The sequence below is a fragment of the Leptonychotes weddellii genome, chromosome 4, assembly GCF_054177405.1.
Source record: "Leptonychotes weddellii isolate Sample4059 chromosome 4, ASM5417740v2, whole genome shotgun sequence".
Taxonomy (NCBI): domain Eukaryota; kingdom Metazoa; phylum Chordata; class Mammalia; order Carnivora; family Phocidae; genus Leptonychotes; species Leptonychotes weddellii.
In genome coordinates this window covers 44194137-44212840 of record NC_138372.1, presented here as the reverse complement: position 1 = coordinate 44212840, position 18704 = coordinate 44194137, and the positions used below count along the sequence as shown (strand labels likewise).

Sequence of the window (18704 nt, the reverse complement as noted above, 5' to 3'; positions counted from 1 at the left end):
TTTGCAAGAGATGGAGTAGCCAAGAAAACTTTGAGGCCTGCCTAAAATTTCCCCAATTTTCTCTCCTTCACAGATAAGAAGCCACACTTGGCCTCCTCTATACAGGCTCCAGTGAGCTCAGACGGGCTTTCAGCTTTGAAAGCTCCAAGAGCTGTGTGACCCCAAAGATGTAAAAATCACAGCTTGCATCTTTTTCACAGCCTAAACAATCTGTGGTGGGTAAACAGTTCCTGGTCTCTGCTGTGGATCCCATGAGTAAGAGAGGAGGGGCTGGTGGCGTGGGTGGGGGAAGGGGAGGCGGCGAGCAAGAGGAGAGAGGGTGCCCTTTCTGTGTGCTGGTCACCAGATGGATTCTTAGCTCCGCTTCAATGTCACATAGTGAGCTGGACTTTCAGAGTCAGAACCGTATCTTCTATTTCTGCCACATCCCCAGGAATGAGCATAGGACTAATTGAGTGCTTCTCAAATATGACCCAACCAATGTCCTCCTTTGATTCTAAACCAGCTGTTAGGAAAAGCAGCTATCCCTTACAGACTTCAGTTAAAAAGATGCCCAGGGCAGCCTTTAGAGCCGAGGCTGATCAGCAGGTGCAGACGAGGATGACACAGGCTTTTCCCTGAAACAAGCACATGGCACCTGAACGCACCGCACCTCTGTCAGATATCCTTTGATTTCCAACTGCTAAACTGTGGACACTTTCTCTTCCTGCCCGGCTCCTGATCGGCTTCTGAGTTTCCCTTGTTACGACCTTTTTTCTTTGATACCAGTGTCTAGTCTCAGCTATTGTCTCATAAATCTGACCACAGATTTAGAGACTGGTCTGACTCTCAGTGTTTAGTCCTAACTTGCTATATGACATTGGTCCTCGGGGTGTTCCTCTGAAAAATGGGGCAGACAGGACCTCTTTTATAGACTTGTAAAGATTAAATGTGGCACAGTCTATTATAGGCCTTGGTACAGTGCCTGGTACATTCAGTAACCCAGGGAAATGGAGCCTGTCCTAATATCATCACCCCTATACTGGCCAAGGTGTACTTCTTATTTATGGAGCAGATTACATGGAGGCATTTAATTTTAAAAAGATCTGACACCATCTTGACTAGAATTCTGAAGTAGGGAACAAGGCTTGTATTGGCTCTAGAGAAGAGCAAGATACAAATCAACATGATCATTCAGACGGATTCATTTCTATTTGAAAGACATGTCACTAGGAACAAATGCACCTGAGACATACCCTGTTAACAGCATATGGTGTAAAGGCAAAGAGAACCTTGGCTGAATTATATTGGGGCCTCTTTTGAAAAAAGTCAGAATTGCTGGGCATATGCATCAATCCCTGCCTTTTGGAAGCGCTCTCCAAAAGAACGCACTCCTGTCTTCTCAGGTTCAGCTCAGGGGATTTGGGACATGTCCATACAAGTCTGGACCTGAAGGATCCAGATCTTCAGAACTCTCTCTGCACTTGTGGCCTAAAACAAGAGGAGAAGGCTAAAGTGGCCGGGCAAAGAGAACTAAAAACTGTGCATAGACGCTTGCATAGTTCTCCGACTGAAGGACTGCGAAAAGTATTAGAGGCTGACAAGTGGTTATCGAGTATTAATTAGGGTGAAGGATTTCATCCCTCACATCTTCTCTATAACAAAGCTGACTGCAAGAGCATTAAAAAATCGTGATGGTTAGCTGGGAGGAGGTCTGGAGAAAGATGGAGAGGGTGGGAACCCCATGTACTTGGGTTGCCTAAGAGGTCAGGAGGGACAGCACATAAGTAGCACACGGACCAGAATGTCCATGTCAGACCGATCCAGGCCCCCCTCCTGCCATCGCCGGGCCAGGGCTCAGAACCCGTCCCAGGCCAGCGTGCCAGGGAGCTGCCGCCGTCTATGTGGAGCTTCTCTCATCCTCACATGGGGCACTGGTATAGCCATTTCCCCGACCCGAGATGCTGGGCAAGCCCGTGTCCCCCAGGTTCGATGGGAACCGAGCTTCAGGGACATTAGGCTAAGCTCCCAGACTCACCAAGAGGGCAGAACGAGCTTTTAGACTCAAATCTGACTCAAGAGTCCACAGGCTTCCTGAGACCTTTTTTTTTTTTTTTTCTTTTCAAAGAGAAAAAAGGGTGTAAACAGGAGAGGCATGGACAGAGCAGGCAGACAGAACCATCTTCAACATCTGGTCTGGGGCCAGCCCAGCACCCCTTGTGTCCTGAGTGGAAGATGTCCCTCGAAAAGTCAATGGACATGATGGGGTTTTCCTACATCGAAGAGGGAGAGAGAGAAAAAAAAAAAAATCACACATTCCAGTGGTATCTTTCCCCTCTTCTCCATATTCAACAGCAGTTCTTTGAGAATGCGAAGTGACTCTCACGTTAAGAAAAAAAGAAAAAGGAAAGACTTAAAAATTGCTTCCCTATTTGAATGAGTTCCTATGAAAGGGAAATGGTTCAGAGAGGTAGGAAGACTCAAGGAAGAAAGGGCACTGAGAGGGAAAGCGGATCCTGGGGGGTTTGCCCTCTGCCCGTACTCTATAAAAGACCATGCTAATAAGTAAGATATGTAAACACTGCGAAACCATCAGAAACAAATGAAAAGGAGGGCTTGAGAGGAACAGTGTTCAGCTGGGGCCCAGGGCCAGGAGGCAGCTTTTGTTATGAATAGATCATCTGCATGTGAAACAGACCTGATTTTAACCCTTGGCGGAGGCTACCCAGTGTCTAAGAATGTATCGGGCCCATCTGGACTTCCTTAGAGAAAAGGAGAAAAAAAGGGGGTAACAGGGAAGAAAAAAGGGGGAAAAACAGCTATCTGTGAAATGCTATGACATGATGTAGGGCAGGGTTACAGTTCTGTGAGTGCGGTTTAAACAGTTTCTGTGTTATTAATCAGTAACACATGTAACTCACAAAAAACAAAGGACAATTATAATGGCTTTTTTTTTTTTAAGGCATTACAGGTGAATGAATGGGGGTGGGGTGGGGAAGAGAGGGAAGGCAGCTAACATTTGCCAAGCACCTACTAGGTGCTGACTGTTTTATACACATCCTCCTGCATCATCTTCATGATAATCCAGCCATTTCCTTCAGTTTACAGATGAAGAAACAGTGACTCACAGAAGTTCAAAGACGTGTTTATGGTCATATAGGTGCCAAGTGGAGGAAGTGATCTGAGTCAGTCTGATTCCGAAGGCCATGCTCTTCTCATACCTGGCTACTTGAAGAACCACAGAAGTCAGATGAATGTAAGGGGCTGGCAGAAACAGCCCTCCCCCTCCCTGGACATGTGAGCTGTTGCTGTGGGTTGCCAGAAAACGCTCAGGGCAGTGCCTAAAGGTACTCTCAAGGGGCAAACCAAACCCAGTTTCTGGAGATCTGTGTGCTTCCTACGCTCCTGCCTTCCTCCCTCTCTTCACTCATCATGCAGCCATCAGAGACAAGATTAAACGAAACCGGCCACCAATGCCAGCCTGGCTTCCAGGATGTGTGAATTCCAGAAGAACTCCCTGTGTGTTGATACCCTGTGTGTGTGGTGTAGACCGATTTGTCATTGGCCTCGCAATTTGAGAATTTGGCTCTCACCTGAGGAATAGATGCCGGAGTGAGGAGTAAGAGCTATTTGTCCACTTCACTGGCCTGCACTCTTAGGGTGGTGACTGAGCACTCCGCCGTGGAAGGAGGAAACATCCCTGCACACCTGCCTCTGGAGGATACAGAGAAGGTTTGGGGGTTCCGTGAGGCCTGGGGGCCGGTGACAAGTCTTCCTCCAGGCTGACTAGTGCCATGGAGAGAGAGAGTTTTGTTTAGTTCAGCCCGGTCAGGAATCACAACTCCACAATCCATCTCTGAGACCCTGACAGATGCCAGTTTCCTCCAGTGTTAAAGGCACAAAAGAACATTCACCTTCCAAGATGTTCGGACAGAATAGAGCCAATGCAGAGAAAGCCTTGACATGCCGCCTGTCCACAGTAAATAATCAACAAGTAAGAGCTGATTATTTAACTTTCTCTACTCTCATTTTTTTTTAAAGCCGGGAAATGTTTAATCTCTGTTTTTCTGAGTTCAGAGTACAGACTGGTCTGGCTAATCCTGGTAAGGTGCAAACAACCGCTCTGTGCTGGTAGAGGGTGGGAATAGCTGGAGACAGAGTGAGTTTTAGGTGGAAGAAATCTGGGTCTCATTTTTCATGCCAGACCAAGAGGATTGTTTGGATCTCGGTTTGAGTTCCTAGTGGTTCATGGTAAAAAAGCCATCTAATGTTTACACTTGAGGCATTTCTGCTAATTGAGGCTCTGTACTCATCTGTCAAGAGTTTACATAATAGCTGCCTTTGGGGGGGCGGGGCTATTAACTGAGATCATGCATGCCAAACACCTGGTATGGTTTCCCCACACATAGTAGGTGCCTAGTATGGGTAATGGCGGGGGGGAGGGGGTCTCATGAAGCATCTGCTGAGAATCAAGATTCTCCAGAACAGAGACACTTCATGCATTTCTTCAGCAAACATTTAACTGAGCACCTATTATGGGGGTCAGGTTCTGGGAAAACAGAGATGAAGGGATACTGTCCTTGTCCTAGTTTTCAACGTAGTTAGGGTGTGTGACAGTTAATCTACGAAAAAGGTCTAAGTTCTTAGTACAACAATGGCTTGAAGAGAGTGCTATGGTTTGGCTGGAATGTAGAATTTACAGTAATAATGAGAAAAATCCCACACATGTCAAGTTGCCATATGCCGTGAGCAAAGGACTATGTTCGTGGCTTTACGTGAACTATCTCATTTCATAATTATTATAGGCCTGTAAAGACAGGTATCAGTATCTCCATTTTACAGACGCAGGAACTGAGGCTTACAGGGGTCATATAACTTGCTCAAGGTAAGGCTTTTTCCATGGAGCAGGAGATAAAAAAAGAAAATCAAACCTATGAGTCGGAGGACAGGCAGAGGACAGATCATGAAAGGTTCTTTCACGACAGGCTAAGTAGTTGGAACTGTTCTCTTGAAGGCAATGGGGAAATAATCCCAATTTGTGTTTTGGTTACTTTGTAGCTAGAAGCCCACACACCCACCGCCGTCCCCTCCCATCCCAAGCACGTATTCAGGATTACCAGAGGCTGGACTTACACAGTGGTTCATTTCAGTTTGTTCTGATTCACAACTGAATGCATAATGAATGATAATCAGCTGTTACGTTGCCCAAAAGTTTGTGGTCACAGGCTATATAACTCTTCCACACAGAACTAGGCCTTCCCTGGCCCTGCAGAGCCTCTGAGCTCCAGATCAGCTTCATGGTGTGGAAGTATGTGTGGTTTCTTCTGTTTTGCTAAGTCAACAGTTCCAGGCAGGGGAAAAGAGGCTTTGCCTCAAAATCTGTTTCTCTAAAAGCCCTTCACTGCCTCACCTCATTTTATCCATCTCCTCTTTCCCAATTCACCCTCCCCACAGCCTTCAGACCCTCCATGCTTTAAATGGCCCCAAAGTGCTACCTTGACCTTGGACTTTTAAACCACCTGATCTGCCAATACATAAATGGTGATCCCAGGACATTGCAAAGGGGCAGAGGGCAACTGCCAGCCACTCCAGACATGCTTCTGCCCTGATTTGGTTAAGATCTGGCCCAAGACCCTTGCTTCATCCCTCTTCCATGACATGCCTGGTCCAGAGGACTAGCATTTGAATTTAGTCTTCCAAATCCTGACTCTCCCTGATGACTTTGGCTTAAATGCACTCCACTAGCTCTCCCTACTCTGAAAGTCTTGGTGAGGATCATCACCCAGAGTTGGATTCAGATGAGGGTACCAGCCTCGTACCCAACACCCTACAGAGAGACTCTTACATGTGGCCAGAGGTAAAGGTACACTTCCATAGAGGCAATACCCCATATCAAGTATGTTCCCCATTAAATATCCCCTCCTCCCAGTCCATGTCAATGCACCCAAGATGTCTCCATGCTACAGAGGGTTTCCAGACAGCTGTTACAATCACTAGTTCAACCAATGTTTGATATATCTAGAAAGTAGGAAAGGCCAGTGCTTTTTATTTTATTTTAATTTTTTTAAAGATTTATTTTGGGGGGGGGAAGGGCAGAGGGAGAGAATCTCAAGCAGACTCCCCGCTGAGCGTGGAGCCAGACGTGGGGCTTGATCTCCCGATCCTGAGATCACGACTGGAGCCGAAGTCAGGAGTTGAACACTTAACCAACTGAGCCACCCAGGTGCCCCAAAGCCATCACTGTTTAGATAAAGAGATGGAGGCCCTGAAAAATCAAATGAATCACTTAAGTTCACCTAGTCAGAAAGTGTCAATGTCAAAATTAAGACTGTTCCTTTTATTTCTAAGGCCAGTAAGTTCTCTGTTGGTATAGTGTTGAGAATGGATGTACATGATTTCAGAGAAGTCAAAAACACCCTTATAATCCCCCCAAAGCCATCATCCTTCTGGTCTCCTATAGGATGATGTACCAGAGGAGAGCCTCACTCACTTAATTTAAAGCTTTGATTTTGGTAAGAAGACAGATGTTGCACAGGTACGCATCCTGTAGTCAGTTATACCACACTATAAAAAGGACATGAATGCACTTTATTTTCCTTAGTGACAGTAGAAAACAGACACATGAGATCATCAGTATTAGGTGAGAGGCTCACCTGCATATGCCATGCCAGACCTTTCTTCAGAAGTTCTTGGTGCAACTCAACAAAAGCACTCAAACAGTAGAGATACCAGTACATAGCTGTGGCATTAAGAAATGGTGGGTTCCCTTGGACCCTCAATACTGGGAAAGTCTTCAAGAACACCTTCCAGATATCAAAAAGGTGAGCCTTCACCACCACACATCTCCAAGGCTTGTCACCCTTCACAGTGGAATCCTGCTAGGTGACCGTTTCATGCAAAATTTACTGAAAGCCACTTTGTCCCAGGGACTGTACTAGACACAAGTGCTATAGAAATGAATCAGCCACAACACCTGCCCTCAAGGAATTCACAGCCACGCGAACAAGGAAGACAGACACCCAGGTAACGAACAACAAACAGGGAGGAGTATGCCCTGTGCCACAGGTATGTGCCATGGGAGCACACAGATACTCCACCTCACCTATTCTGAAAATGTCTAGGAAGAGGTGATGCCTGAGCTCAGATGTGAAGGCTAAGTGGGAGTGAGACAGGAGAAGGAGTGGAGGGAAGGGCATTGCAGGCAGAGGGAGAGGAAGCAGTGGGGAGTACAGTGGAGCAGGGCTGGAGGAGAGAGAATGTGAAGAGTAATTCCATGGTGAGTCATTAGAATGGTCAATGGTCATTGACCATTCTAGAATCCAAATGGTCATTAGAATGCTAAGGATTTTTTTTTAATTTTATTTTATGTTATGTTAATCACCATACAGTACATCATTAGTTTTTGATGTAGTGTTCCATGATTCATTGTTTGTGTATAGCACCCAGTGCTCCATTCAATACGTCCCCTCTTTAACACCCATCACTGGGCTCACCCATCCCCCCAACCCCCTCCCCTCTAGAACCCTCAGTTTGTTTCTCAGAGTCCAGAGTCTCTCATGGTTCGTCTCCCCCTCCGATTTCCCCCCATGGAAAGGAGAAGGATAACATGTTTCGAACTGGTAGGAGCAATTTTGGCTAAGATCTTTTTCCTCTCTAGGCTCCATTCTGTCTTCTGTATTTGAGAGTATTGAGTTAGATGATCTTTACATGTTCCTTCTGGGTCTCCCATTCTGTTCATCAAATGAATGATTAAAATTACAGGAATCTATTTCATGGTATTATAGAGTTGGTAGCTAAACATTATAGATGGGTGCCTGAAAAAAGTGTTAAGCTCTAATGAAGGAGACAGAACACAGAATATGGCTTCAAGTGATTTGAAATCAAAGCGAGGTCTGCCACTTACCATGTGATGGGGTAAATCCCTTATCTACCCTCTCATCTATAACAGGGATAGCAATGCTTTGTAGGGAAACTGTAAGAAATAGAGAATACCAAATATGTTAAGATATCTGGCATATAAGCAGTAACTCAGCAAATGTCCAATGACTGTATTGATGGGACTAGACAGACTGTAGCTCAGTATATTCTTTCAACTTTTACTGTCTGTCTGCTACATCTAAGACCTTGAGTATGCAGAGATGAATGAGCCACAGCAGCAGCCCCTGGGAGCTCAAGGTGTAGTGGCAGGGACACACATTTAATACATTTTTATAAAATAAAATGGGTGTAACAACAAACATATATATAAATTGCTACAGTAACACAAAAGAAGAGGAGGCTACTTTTGCCTGGGGTCACGGGAGGAAGCTAGGCCAAGTTTTAGAGAAGAGGTAGTGTTTACATTGGTGACCAGCAGTTCATAAATAAGCTGCTTAGGACACCATTTAATATATCTCACTCAACACAAGTTGTGAGTCATTTTATCTCTAGGCCCAATTGTGTCCAATGAAGAATTTTTCACCTGGGGATTCTAATGAAATTCCTCCTCATGCAAATGGTCTCAGGAAAAAAAAATAAGGGATTAAGTTAAAAGGGGGAAAGGAAAAAAAAAGCATTAATTCATCTGTAAATTTTTAACTTTTCCAAGTTCTGTCGTGAAATATTACCATGTTCTTGGCCAAAAACCTAATGGGATCTTAACTAGGAAGGCACAAAGCTTAGGTGACTGATCGATGCCTCATCCCCCAAAACCTTTCAGGGAAGATCTAAAATGACCTATGTGATCCACAGCTCCAAGTCATTTCCCCCATGTATAAACTAGAGGAAAAGTTCACCTAAGCCATTATCGAGTGCCACCACTCAGTATTTGATTTTAACGGATCGGGGCGTTTCAGCATTTAAATAGGCCAAGTGAGAGGAAGAATTCTCACTCCCCATAGTCACGGGGAAGGACACTCAGTGGAAGAGGTGCGCTTTTTCCTTAACAGTGAACAAAAGAAGCTTGAAGAAAATGACGGATGTGTCATGCGCCCTTGGACCTTTGCATGATGATGACGATGATGATGATGATGAAGGAGGAGGAGGAGGAGAAGAAGAAAAACAACCGGAGAAAGAGAAGGAGGATGGAAAATACATGTGGCGGGGCTGCAGAACTGAAAATTCTAGATTTAGGATGCACACTGTTGCACGGAGTTCAAAGACAGTCACGTTCCAGTTCTACAATGTGAGAAGGACCTGTGGTTGCTGAGTTAGTCATCTGTAAACCTAAAAATCAAGAACGTGTAAGCCTGAGAGGCAGTCCCATGTAGTGGTTAAGAGCATGAACTTGAGGGCGCCTGGGTGGCTCAGTTGGTTAAGCGACTGCCTTCGGCTCGGGTCATGATCCTGGAGTCCCGGGATCGAGTCCTGCATCGGGCTCCCTGCTCAGCGGGGAGTCTGCTTCTCCCTCTGACCCTCCTCCCTCTCGTGCTCTCTGTCTCTCATTCTCTCTCTCGCAAAAAAAAAAAAAAAAAAAAAAAAAGAGCATGAACTTGATTAAAGTGAAATAGAACTGAGAGCTAGGAGTCCTGAGGAGAGAGATTAAATCTGGCTAGGGCAGAGGCACAGAGGAGGGGGCATGGAAATGCAGCCTCAAAGGATACTCAGAATCTTAGCAGGCTCGGCTGGGGCTCAGCTGTAAGGAAAAGGGGTAAAAGGAAGCTTTCTTGCCCGAAGGAATGGCATGTGGAAAGGCTAAAGCAAATTAGAAAGCATTCCTTCATTCAAGAAGTATCTCTTGAATGTAAGTGTCTACTATATTCAAAGCACTGTTCAAGGGGCAAGGACATAGCTGTGAAAAAACAAACTCCCACTTTCATGGAACATATGATCTGATGGAGAGTGGGGTGATAAAAACACATGAATATTCAAATATATAATATGTCAGGTCTGATCATGCTATTTAGAAAAATAAAGCAGGAGAGAGAGGTTAAGTGGTATGGTGAGGGCAAGCATTGCTATTTTAATAAAGGGTGATCTGGGTGGACCTTAATTATGAGGTTGCATTAAGCAGAGACTGTAAGGGAGGGAGGGAGCGAAGCATGCAGTTAGGCATGATACAAGCAGAAAGGTAAGAGCAAGTGCAAAGGCCCTGTGGCAGGGATGTGCTTGCTGTCTTATATTAGCAGTATAGCTTGAGTGGTATGAACAAGGAGAAGAGTGATAGAGGGAGGATAAGTAAAGACGAGTAGATAAATGGCGAATTAGGAGTGGGATATGGGGTCAAGAGAGTTTTTGTTTTTGTTTTTTTCCCTCCCTCCCTCTGGTTCTTTAGAAGGCAGCTATTATAGCATGCTCTAATCTTAAATGATTAAGCAGAAAAAGAGATTTGTCAATGCAGGGGGGGGAGAATGCAAAGAGCCTTGTGTATGTCCTGGTTTATTAAAGGACCTTTACAGGTAGGTGTACAGGACGAAAACAGCTTTATTCACTGCACTACTCCCTGTTAAACTTGTTCTGTGAACTGTTTTTCCTTGTCCTGAGATGGAATTTTAGGTGGATCCATGGTATTCCTAAACTCTTAAATAACAAACAGTTCACTGTTTACCTTCAAGTAAACATGGTACACAAATGTGTGTACTCCATTGTAATAATTAAAACTCCCATCTCACTGAATTAAAAATTCTCCCTCCTATAGCAACAGTTTATTTCAGGCTTAGAAGCATACCTAGAGAAGGGGAGGGGGGCTATCCTGCTTCTCTCTTTTCTTGCTCCACCTTCTCCTCCAAGGGCTCTGCACTCCACATAGGGGGTAGGGTGCCTAGGGAAGGTCTTACTTAACTGATATGGTCGTGACTGGGCTTCCATATATGTTCTCAGGGTGGGGTGCATATCCAATATGAGCTCTCTTGTCCTGTGGTCTTGGTGATTCACTGCAATGTCCCCCTGGGGACTCCCTCCACCTCCCCACAGTAGTATGCTTGAAGCTAGCTTGCTCTCTGTCCCCTGCTCTACTCCCAACTCCCTTTCAGCCCTGGTCTTCCGGTGGTTTACCTATCTATGGGGATCACACTGCTCCTTCAGTTGAACCTTCTGGATGGGGTCCCACTTAAGATCTGCCCAGTTGGCTCCTTTGTGCTGGACCCACACACACCTTTGCCTTGTTTTTAGTGGACATACACCTGTTCCCAAAAGCAGCCCTCACTTTCTGCTTAGTATCTCAGATACAATAGTCAACCTCAGCCTCCTTCCTTAGTCCTCACTTTTGACTTCCTCCATCTCTATTTTATACCCCAGGGCAAGTTTTGCAATCTTTTAGCAAGTCCTGCACAAGTGACCTGGTCTCTGAGGCCTCTTCCAAAAACTCCAGAGAAGGAAGACCCCTATTATAAGAACCCATTACACACAGCTGGAGCAGCGTGTGTGCTAGGAGAGGGGGTGCATAGAGCTGGAGATGCCTAAACTAAGTGACTTTTACTTCTAGGCAAGATGGTGTCGTCAAAGGCTTTCTGAACAGAGTCCCAAGTTAGGAAAAGGTAATCAATTTCAAGACATTGGACATTCTAATATGGGGTGTTACATGAACTAACTTACTAAATGAAATACCCCTTTGAAACGGGAAGTACACACAGCATTAGAACCACCATCATCAAGTATTTAAAACTACTAAGACATTCTTACCTAACTTCCTGCCTCTTTTATGACAACCACCCTCCCTCAGTTGTTCCCCGGCAAATCTGTGTATGTCCTTACTCAGATGTTCAACTCTGTCTTTTTGATGTAAACTCTAAGCCTGCCACTGTACCCAACCCGTCTCTAGTTTAATACTGGAATCATAAACTCTCTAGTCACACAATAAGACCGTCCTTAGTGAATACTTTTGACTTCATTCAGAGTAATCACTTTCATTACTCCATGGACAACATGTATAAATTTAAAGACAGTGGCATGAAATGAATGGCTAACTTTAAGGAAAAAATGAAATAAGCAATTATTCTATTAAAGAGCGTACTTTATTTTTGTCCTGATTAAATCATCTTTAACCACCTGGCTTCAGTGCAAATAAATGTGAATCTCTAGGGGCAAAGTCTAATGGCCATGGGCAGAATGTTCTGGAACTGACTCACTCATTTATTCCTTCATATGTCAAATGACTAGCTGACCATGCCAGGGGCTGAGAGGAAGCAAGAATGGCAGCACCATGAACTCAATTCATTTTACGATGGGTATGGAAAGGAGTGAGATTTTTGGCTCACTTTAAATAATAATTTGCTAACTTTAATTCATTCATCCAACAAATATGTATTAAGTATCTTCCATTCCTTCATTCGTTCATTCATTCAATATTGAATGCCTAATTGGGTCCCAGGCACTGTGCCAGACACTGGATACCATAGCAAGTTAATGGTCATTGCCCTCATGAAGTTCACCGCGATGGAGCTCTGTGGCTATGGAATTAGACTGCCAAATAAAATAATCCTTAGTGGCTATTCAAGCACAGGATACTGATCATCTGTCCTGAAGGCTACAGAAGGTCATTTTCTCAATGCCATAAATGGTATATACATCAGAAATCTCCAGCAAATACCATGCTCACTGGAGAAATGTTAGATACATTCCCTCTAACATAAGAAACAAGATGAGATTACTTTTTATTATCCTAACTGCTCGACAAAATCCTGGAGGTCCTGATAAACATAATTAGACAAAATTTCACAACAAAAGGTACTGAGAAGGGAAAAAAGAGACAAAATTTTGCAGGTGAAATGATCTCACAGACATAGCTCATACTGTCCCCTCTGCTTGCTCTTTTTTCTAACCAGAATATTACAATTCAACCTTACTGTCTTACAGAAGCCTTCTCCGACCATCCAAATCACATTAAGCTACCTAGCTCGATAGTTTAAGAATTACTGGCAAAGATAGGATGCATGCAGACAGTGCAAAACACATGCACATTTTAAAACTTAGTAAGAGTACTTAGCAAGGTCAGTGGACATAAGATCAATGTCTTAAGATCAAATATATTTTTCTACTCCAGCAATAACTAAATAGTAAATACAATAGAAAACTAGATGCAATTCATAAAAGCGACTGAAAGTCACAATATAGGAATCTGATTCCTTTACCTGTGTTCCTTTGCTATACATGAATTAGAGTGTAGAAACAAACTAATATATTTTATTTTTATTTACTTTTAAGAAGGTATTTATGTGTCACTTCTTTCACAAAGGGTGTGTGTGGTATGCTGAGTAATGGCCCCCCAAAACATACCCATGTCCAAATCCCTCCAACCTGTCAGTGTTACCTTATAAGGCAAAAAAGAAAGGATTTTGTAGATGTGATTACATCAAGGATCCTGAGATGGGGGAGATAATCCTCGATCATCCAGGTGGGCTCTAAGTGCAATCATAAGGGAGACTGGCCACAGATGTGGAGAAGGCAGTATGACTATGGAGGCCACGATGAGTGATGCGGCCACAAACCAAGGTAAACCAGCTCAAAGAGGCAAGGAACAGAGTCTACCCTGGAACCTTCAGAGGGAGGCCCAGCTGACAGCTGATCTCAGCTTAGTAAAACTGATTTTGGACTTCTGGTCTCCAGAACCTTAAGAAAATAAATGTGCATTGTTTTAAGCCACCAAGTTTATAGTTATTTGTTACAGAAGCCATAGAAAACTAGTACAAAAGGTTGAATGTATTTTAAATACTTCCCCAATACACATGTGCACATGTGCACACGCACACACACAACACATATATTATAGTAACGTGTAATGTAAGACTGATGAAAATCAGAGTGGAAATATGGCAGAAAGAAGGTTCAATATTTTAGCTTGAGTGTTCCATTTTAACTCTGAGCTTCCTGGCTTCCAGGGTTAGAAGAAAAAGATGATCGGTTGTACAGCTTTTATTACTAGAAAACAGAAAATATTGTGATGTTCAGATTAAAGATCACTTTTCCAGTCATATGAATTCTAAAACAAATTTTCCAGCATGACTTTATAGGGGGTAAAATGAATGCCATATTAACTCATCCGCATGGGCCCAGCAAATACAGGCACAGCCTTCACATGGCTGTTATTTTTTTTTTCTGTATTTTTAAATTTTTCATTCAAAAATGATTTGACTACAGAAAAGTTGCAAAAACAGAAGAATTCCCTATACCCTTCACCTAGGTCCTGCCAATATTTTGCATAAGCATTGTACCCGTATTTTATATATTTATATTTTTATATTTTTTCTGAATCATTTGAGAGTAGGCTGCACACATGGCCTTCAGTTGTCACATCTCTTTAGTCTGTTTTTTTTTTTTTTGTTTAAACTCTATTTGACACACACAGAGATAGAGAACACAAGCAGGGGGAGCAGCAGGCAGTGGGAGAGGGAGAAGCAGGCTCGATCCCAGGACCCCGAAATCATGACCTGAGCTGAAGGCAGACGCTTAACCGACTGAGCCACCCAGGCGTCCCTCTTTAGTCTGCTTTAATCTGGAACCCTCCTGTCTTTATTTTTTGTGGCCTGGATATTTTTGAAGAGTAGAGGCAAATTATTTTGTAGAATACCTCTCCATTTGGGTTTCTGACACTTCCTCATGATTAGATTGGGGTTAGGCATTTTTGTCAGGACTATCACAGAAGTAATCATGTGCTCACATGGCTACTTCTTGGGGAGACCTTTGCTTCTGCTAAGAGCCAAGGGCAAAACACTGAATTTTTATATAAAAACACAGCTGATAGTGTTAACCAAAAAAGCTCCTGTCAGCCAAGTCTGTCCAAGGAACGCCTGAGACCCTACTACTGTCTAGCCAGACCTTTGCTCACTAAGCACTAGCTGATCCTGGAAGACTGGGTGACTCACCTAGGAAAGCTATATTACAATCACTCTGCAACGCTGTTGTTTTTTACTGCCAAAAATGTCACTGATTGCATTTTCTAAACATCCTTCAAATATATCCACTTCTCCCCATCTCCCCCACTATAATCCAAGGCAAGCGGCCATGATATCACCTCTCACCTGGACCCCTCCTCTCCCTCTATATGGTCCCCTAGCATCCACTCTGGTCTCGCTCCAACCTGTTCTCCAAAATTGCAATTATTTAGATCCTTTGTAAATTCAAATATGTTACCCACTGTCATTACAACCTTTCAGTTTCTTGTAAGATATAAGACCAAAATCCTTCATAAGGCTTATAGATCCAGCCTGCCCTGCCCCTTTTTGCTTCTTGAGCCTTAACAGGTACCACTCCATTCTCCTATGTCACCTTGAACCTGCCAACTTCCCTCCCATTATCCTGCTGCAATTTCTAGACCACTTTCTTCTCAACCACCACCATGGAGACACCTCCTTCCTCCCCTATCAGACTCTGCTTAGTGACATCACTGCCTTACAGAAGCCAACCACCCAGACTGTATCAGTCACTTGGCTTTATGCTCTTATGGTTGTTCCTTTGCTTTACAGCACCTATATATCATATTACAGAAGAGTGTATAAAACATGTGTACATTTTAAAGACTGATAGTAAGTACTCATGTGGGGCACCTGGGTGGCTCAGTTGGTTAAGCATCTGCCTTTGGCTCAGGTCATGATCCCAGGGAGCCTGCTTCTCCCTCTCCTCCCTGTTCGTGCTCGGTCGTCTTGCTCGTGCTCTCTGTCACTATCTTTGTCTCTCAAATAAATAAAATCTTTTAAAAAGGGGGGAAAAAAGTACTCATGCATCTTTCACCAGTAAATGCCAGCTCCCCAAAACCCCACTGGAAGGCTTCTTTCTACCTCCACAACCAGCACCCCCAGCCATGTAATTAACTAGTGTCCTGATATTCATAGTAATCATTTCCTGACTTGTCTTCCTAAGTTTGGCACCTATATATGCATTCCTAAAATATACTGTTCCTCTTGCCTCTTTTTGAATTTTATATGAATAGTTCTGTATTTCTTGCATATCCTGTTTCTTTCACTTAAAACTGTTGTTCATATAGCTTTAGTTCCTTCATTTTAAATAGGCACACCACTGTAGGAATATAATACAATTTAATTATCCATTCTGTGACTTGTAGAAGTCTGCACTGACTCACATTTGGGGCCAGTATGAGAAATTACGCAATGAATATTCTTTTTTTTTTTTTTTAATTTTTTTTTTTTTAAAGATTTTATTTATTTATTTGAGAGAGAGAGAATGAGAGACAGAGAGCATGAGAGGGAGGAGGGTCAGAGGGAGAAGCAGACTCCCCGCCGAGCAGGGAGCCCGATGCGGGACTCCATCCTGGGACTCCAGGATCACGACCTGAGCCGAAGGCAGTCGCTTAACCAACTGAGCCACCCAGGCGCCCCTCGCAATGAATACTCTTGTACTTGCCCTGGGTGCACATGGGCACACAGGTGCAATACCTTCTCCAGGTTTTTACCTAGGAATGGAATTGGTGGAGTGCAGGGTAAATGCATATTCAAAAGACATCAATTTGCTGTTTTCCAAAGTGATTGCACCAATTCATACTCCCACCAGCAGGGTATGACTGTAAAGCATTTATCAAGGTCCGTAATCACATATTTTTGTGACTGTTTGCTTAGTATCCCTCCCTTCCACTAGACTGTTAGGTCTAAGTCTACTTGTGCTATTTTCACTCCAGCATCTGGCACAGAGTAGATGCTCAAAAACAATTGTCTGAATAAAAGAAGGTGCTCTGGATAAGAAAGTTTCATATTTTCAATGTGAGCAGAGATCTGACTTCAAAACCCATGTCTTCTCTACCACGTTATATTTTCTTTATCTCAAAAGAGTGATGATCATTTGTATCCTACTTTCCAACGTAATGGTAGTAATCAAATGAGATTACAGATGCCAATGTAACAAACATGGAAAACACTCCAGGAGTGTTGCACTACTATGCACCTGGACCCAAAGATCCACAGATGGGGTATATGAAAGCTGGCTGTCAGTGGCAAATGCCTTATGAATGTATGTGGATTAAGATTACTTTGTAGAGGAAGACTGGGGTCTCAGATATCACTGCAGGGAAAACCAGGGAGACCAATTAATGCTTTCAAATCCAAGCTGCACCTGTGTCCCAAATTATCACTAGCACAAACAAAAGGAGCTTGCTCCAAGCCCTGATCAGAACAAACATTTTAAAATGCTTTCACCCAGGTGGCATCATCTTTCATCTGTGCCAGGGATCCAGGAAGGGCTGGGCAGAGAACTGGATTAGACACTCTGCTTCAGCTTGGCACTGTGGGCTCAAAAGTAAACTCTGACTTCCTATTTACACTGAAAGATCTCAGGCCTTTGTGGTTTCCTGTTGCATACTGGTGTGTCTGTGCTTTGGTTTCTGTTTGTCTTCGCAGAGCTGCAAATGGGGTCTCTGTTTCACTTCATTCTGCTTTTCATGAGAAAATAAGAATTCTACAATCTCTAATTGTTGGCAGATTCCACCAGGTACTCTAGCCAAGTCCTGACTTCCCATGCCGTCTGCACTTCAGCTCACCGAGAGAAAACTTATTTGAAAGGAAGGGACTCAAGGAACCTGTGTCCCAATATGACAGGGACTGACTGTCCAACTTGATTTCCTTCATTTTGCAGTCATTTTACATGCATTGACTTCCCGCTTAACTTCATCAAGTGTAAATTTAGAGTCCTCCTATGTACAAGAGGCTCTGCGAAGCCCGGCGGAAACACTGATGGAAAGATACTGGAACTGCTACTCGGGAGAAGCGGAACGCGGTTTTTCTGCAAGTCCTCCCTTAGAAGCACTGCGGCACATGTTAAAAGTACAGATGTGTAGACACTCCTTCCCAGGCAGACTTACCCAGTCAGACCCTGTGGGAGTGGGACCTGGGGAAATGCAATTTTAGGGAGTTCCTCAGGTCCACTGTATGCACGCTGAGAACATAATGGCTTGAAGATCAAAGAATTTCCAATCACAATGGAGACTAGTGACAGAATCAGGAGCCTTTCCTGCAATGAACCAGATTTCCCCCAGCTGCCAGATCCTTCAATTTGAGTAAATAGAGATGAATCCACTAAGGATGCAGAGGAAAAGGCTCAGGGTTTCCTCAGAGAGTATCTGAGTCTTGGCCCTATCACTTGCTAGCTGTGGGATGCTGGACAAATCACTCAGTTTCTTTGAGCCTCATTTTTAAAAAAGAAAACAGCACCTGCTCTGAAGGCACTTAGTTATTCCGAGTATCAAATTCCACCAGGCATTTAACCAACTCCAAAGCACCAAGAAAGAGTTAAGTCATTTTATCATCACAAAAACTTCAATAAACAAGAAAATAAAGCCAACCCTTAAGGTTTCTCTGAAGCAGTCAGAACTAACCCACCTTCTAACTATCCCAAGCTCTGAAAAACATTTCCTTTCCTTTTACTGTAAAGGACATTTTGTGGACAGGTGATGTAATTTGAATAAGGTCCACAGATTAAATAACGGAATCGTATCTGTGTTTATTTCCTGATAGGGTAACTGTATTATGGCTATATAAGAGAATATTCTTGTTTTTATAAAATACATACTGAAGCATTTAGGAGTAAATGGGCATTATATCTGCAACCTACTCTCAAATGATTCAGAAAAAATATTTATACATATAAAATATGGGTACAATGCTTATGCAAAATATTAGAAGAATCTAGGTGAAGGGTATACAGAATTTTTTGTTCTATTTTTGCAACTTTTCTGTAAGTCTGAGATCATTTTTTTTAAAGATTTTATGTATTTGAGAGAGAAAGCACGTGAGTGCAGGAGCAGGAATAGGGGCAGAGGGAAAAGCAGACCCCACTGAGCAGGAAGCCCCAGGGGTTCAATCCCAGGA

At 43.4% G+C, this 18704-nt stretch overlaps 1 protein-coding gene and 1 long non-coding RNA gene across 21 annotated transcripts in view; one reads left to right on the top strand and one right to left on the bottom strand.

Moving 5' to 3' along the window:
- The window catches only part of FGGY (FGGY carbohydrate kinase domain containing), a 387087-nt gene that overhangs the window by 137614 nt on the left and 230769 nt on the right, over window positions 1–18704 (bottom strand). The gene's annotated exons all lie outside the window — the stretch shown is intronic.
- LOC145721278 (uncharacterized) lies at window positions 3209–18381 on the top strand. Of its 2 annotated transcripts, none has more exons than XR_014144885.1 (3): window positions 3209–3973; window positions 6906–7044; window positions 17238–18381. It is a non-coding gene; the product is annotated as an uncharacterized LOC145721278 (long non-coding RNA). The 2 variants fall into 2 exon arrangements; XR_014144884.1 differs by lacking the exon at window positions 17238–18381 and adding an exon at window positions 8907–9105.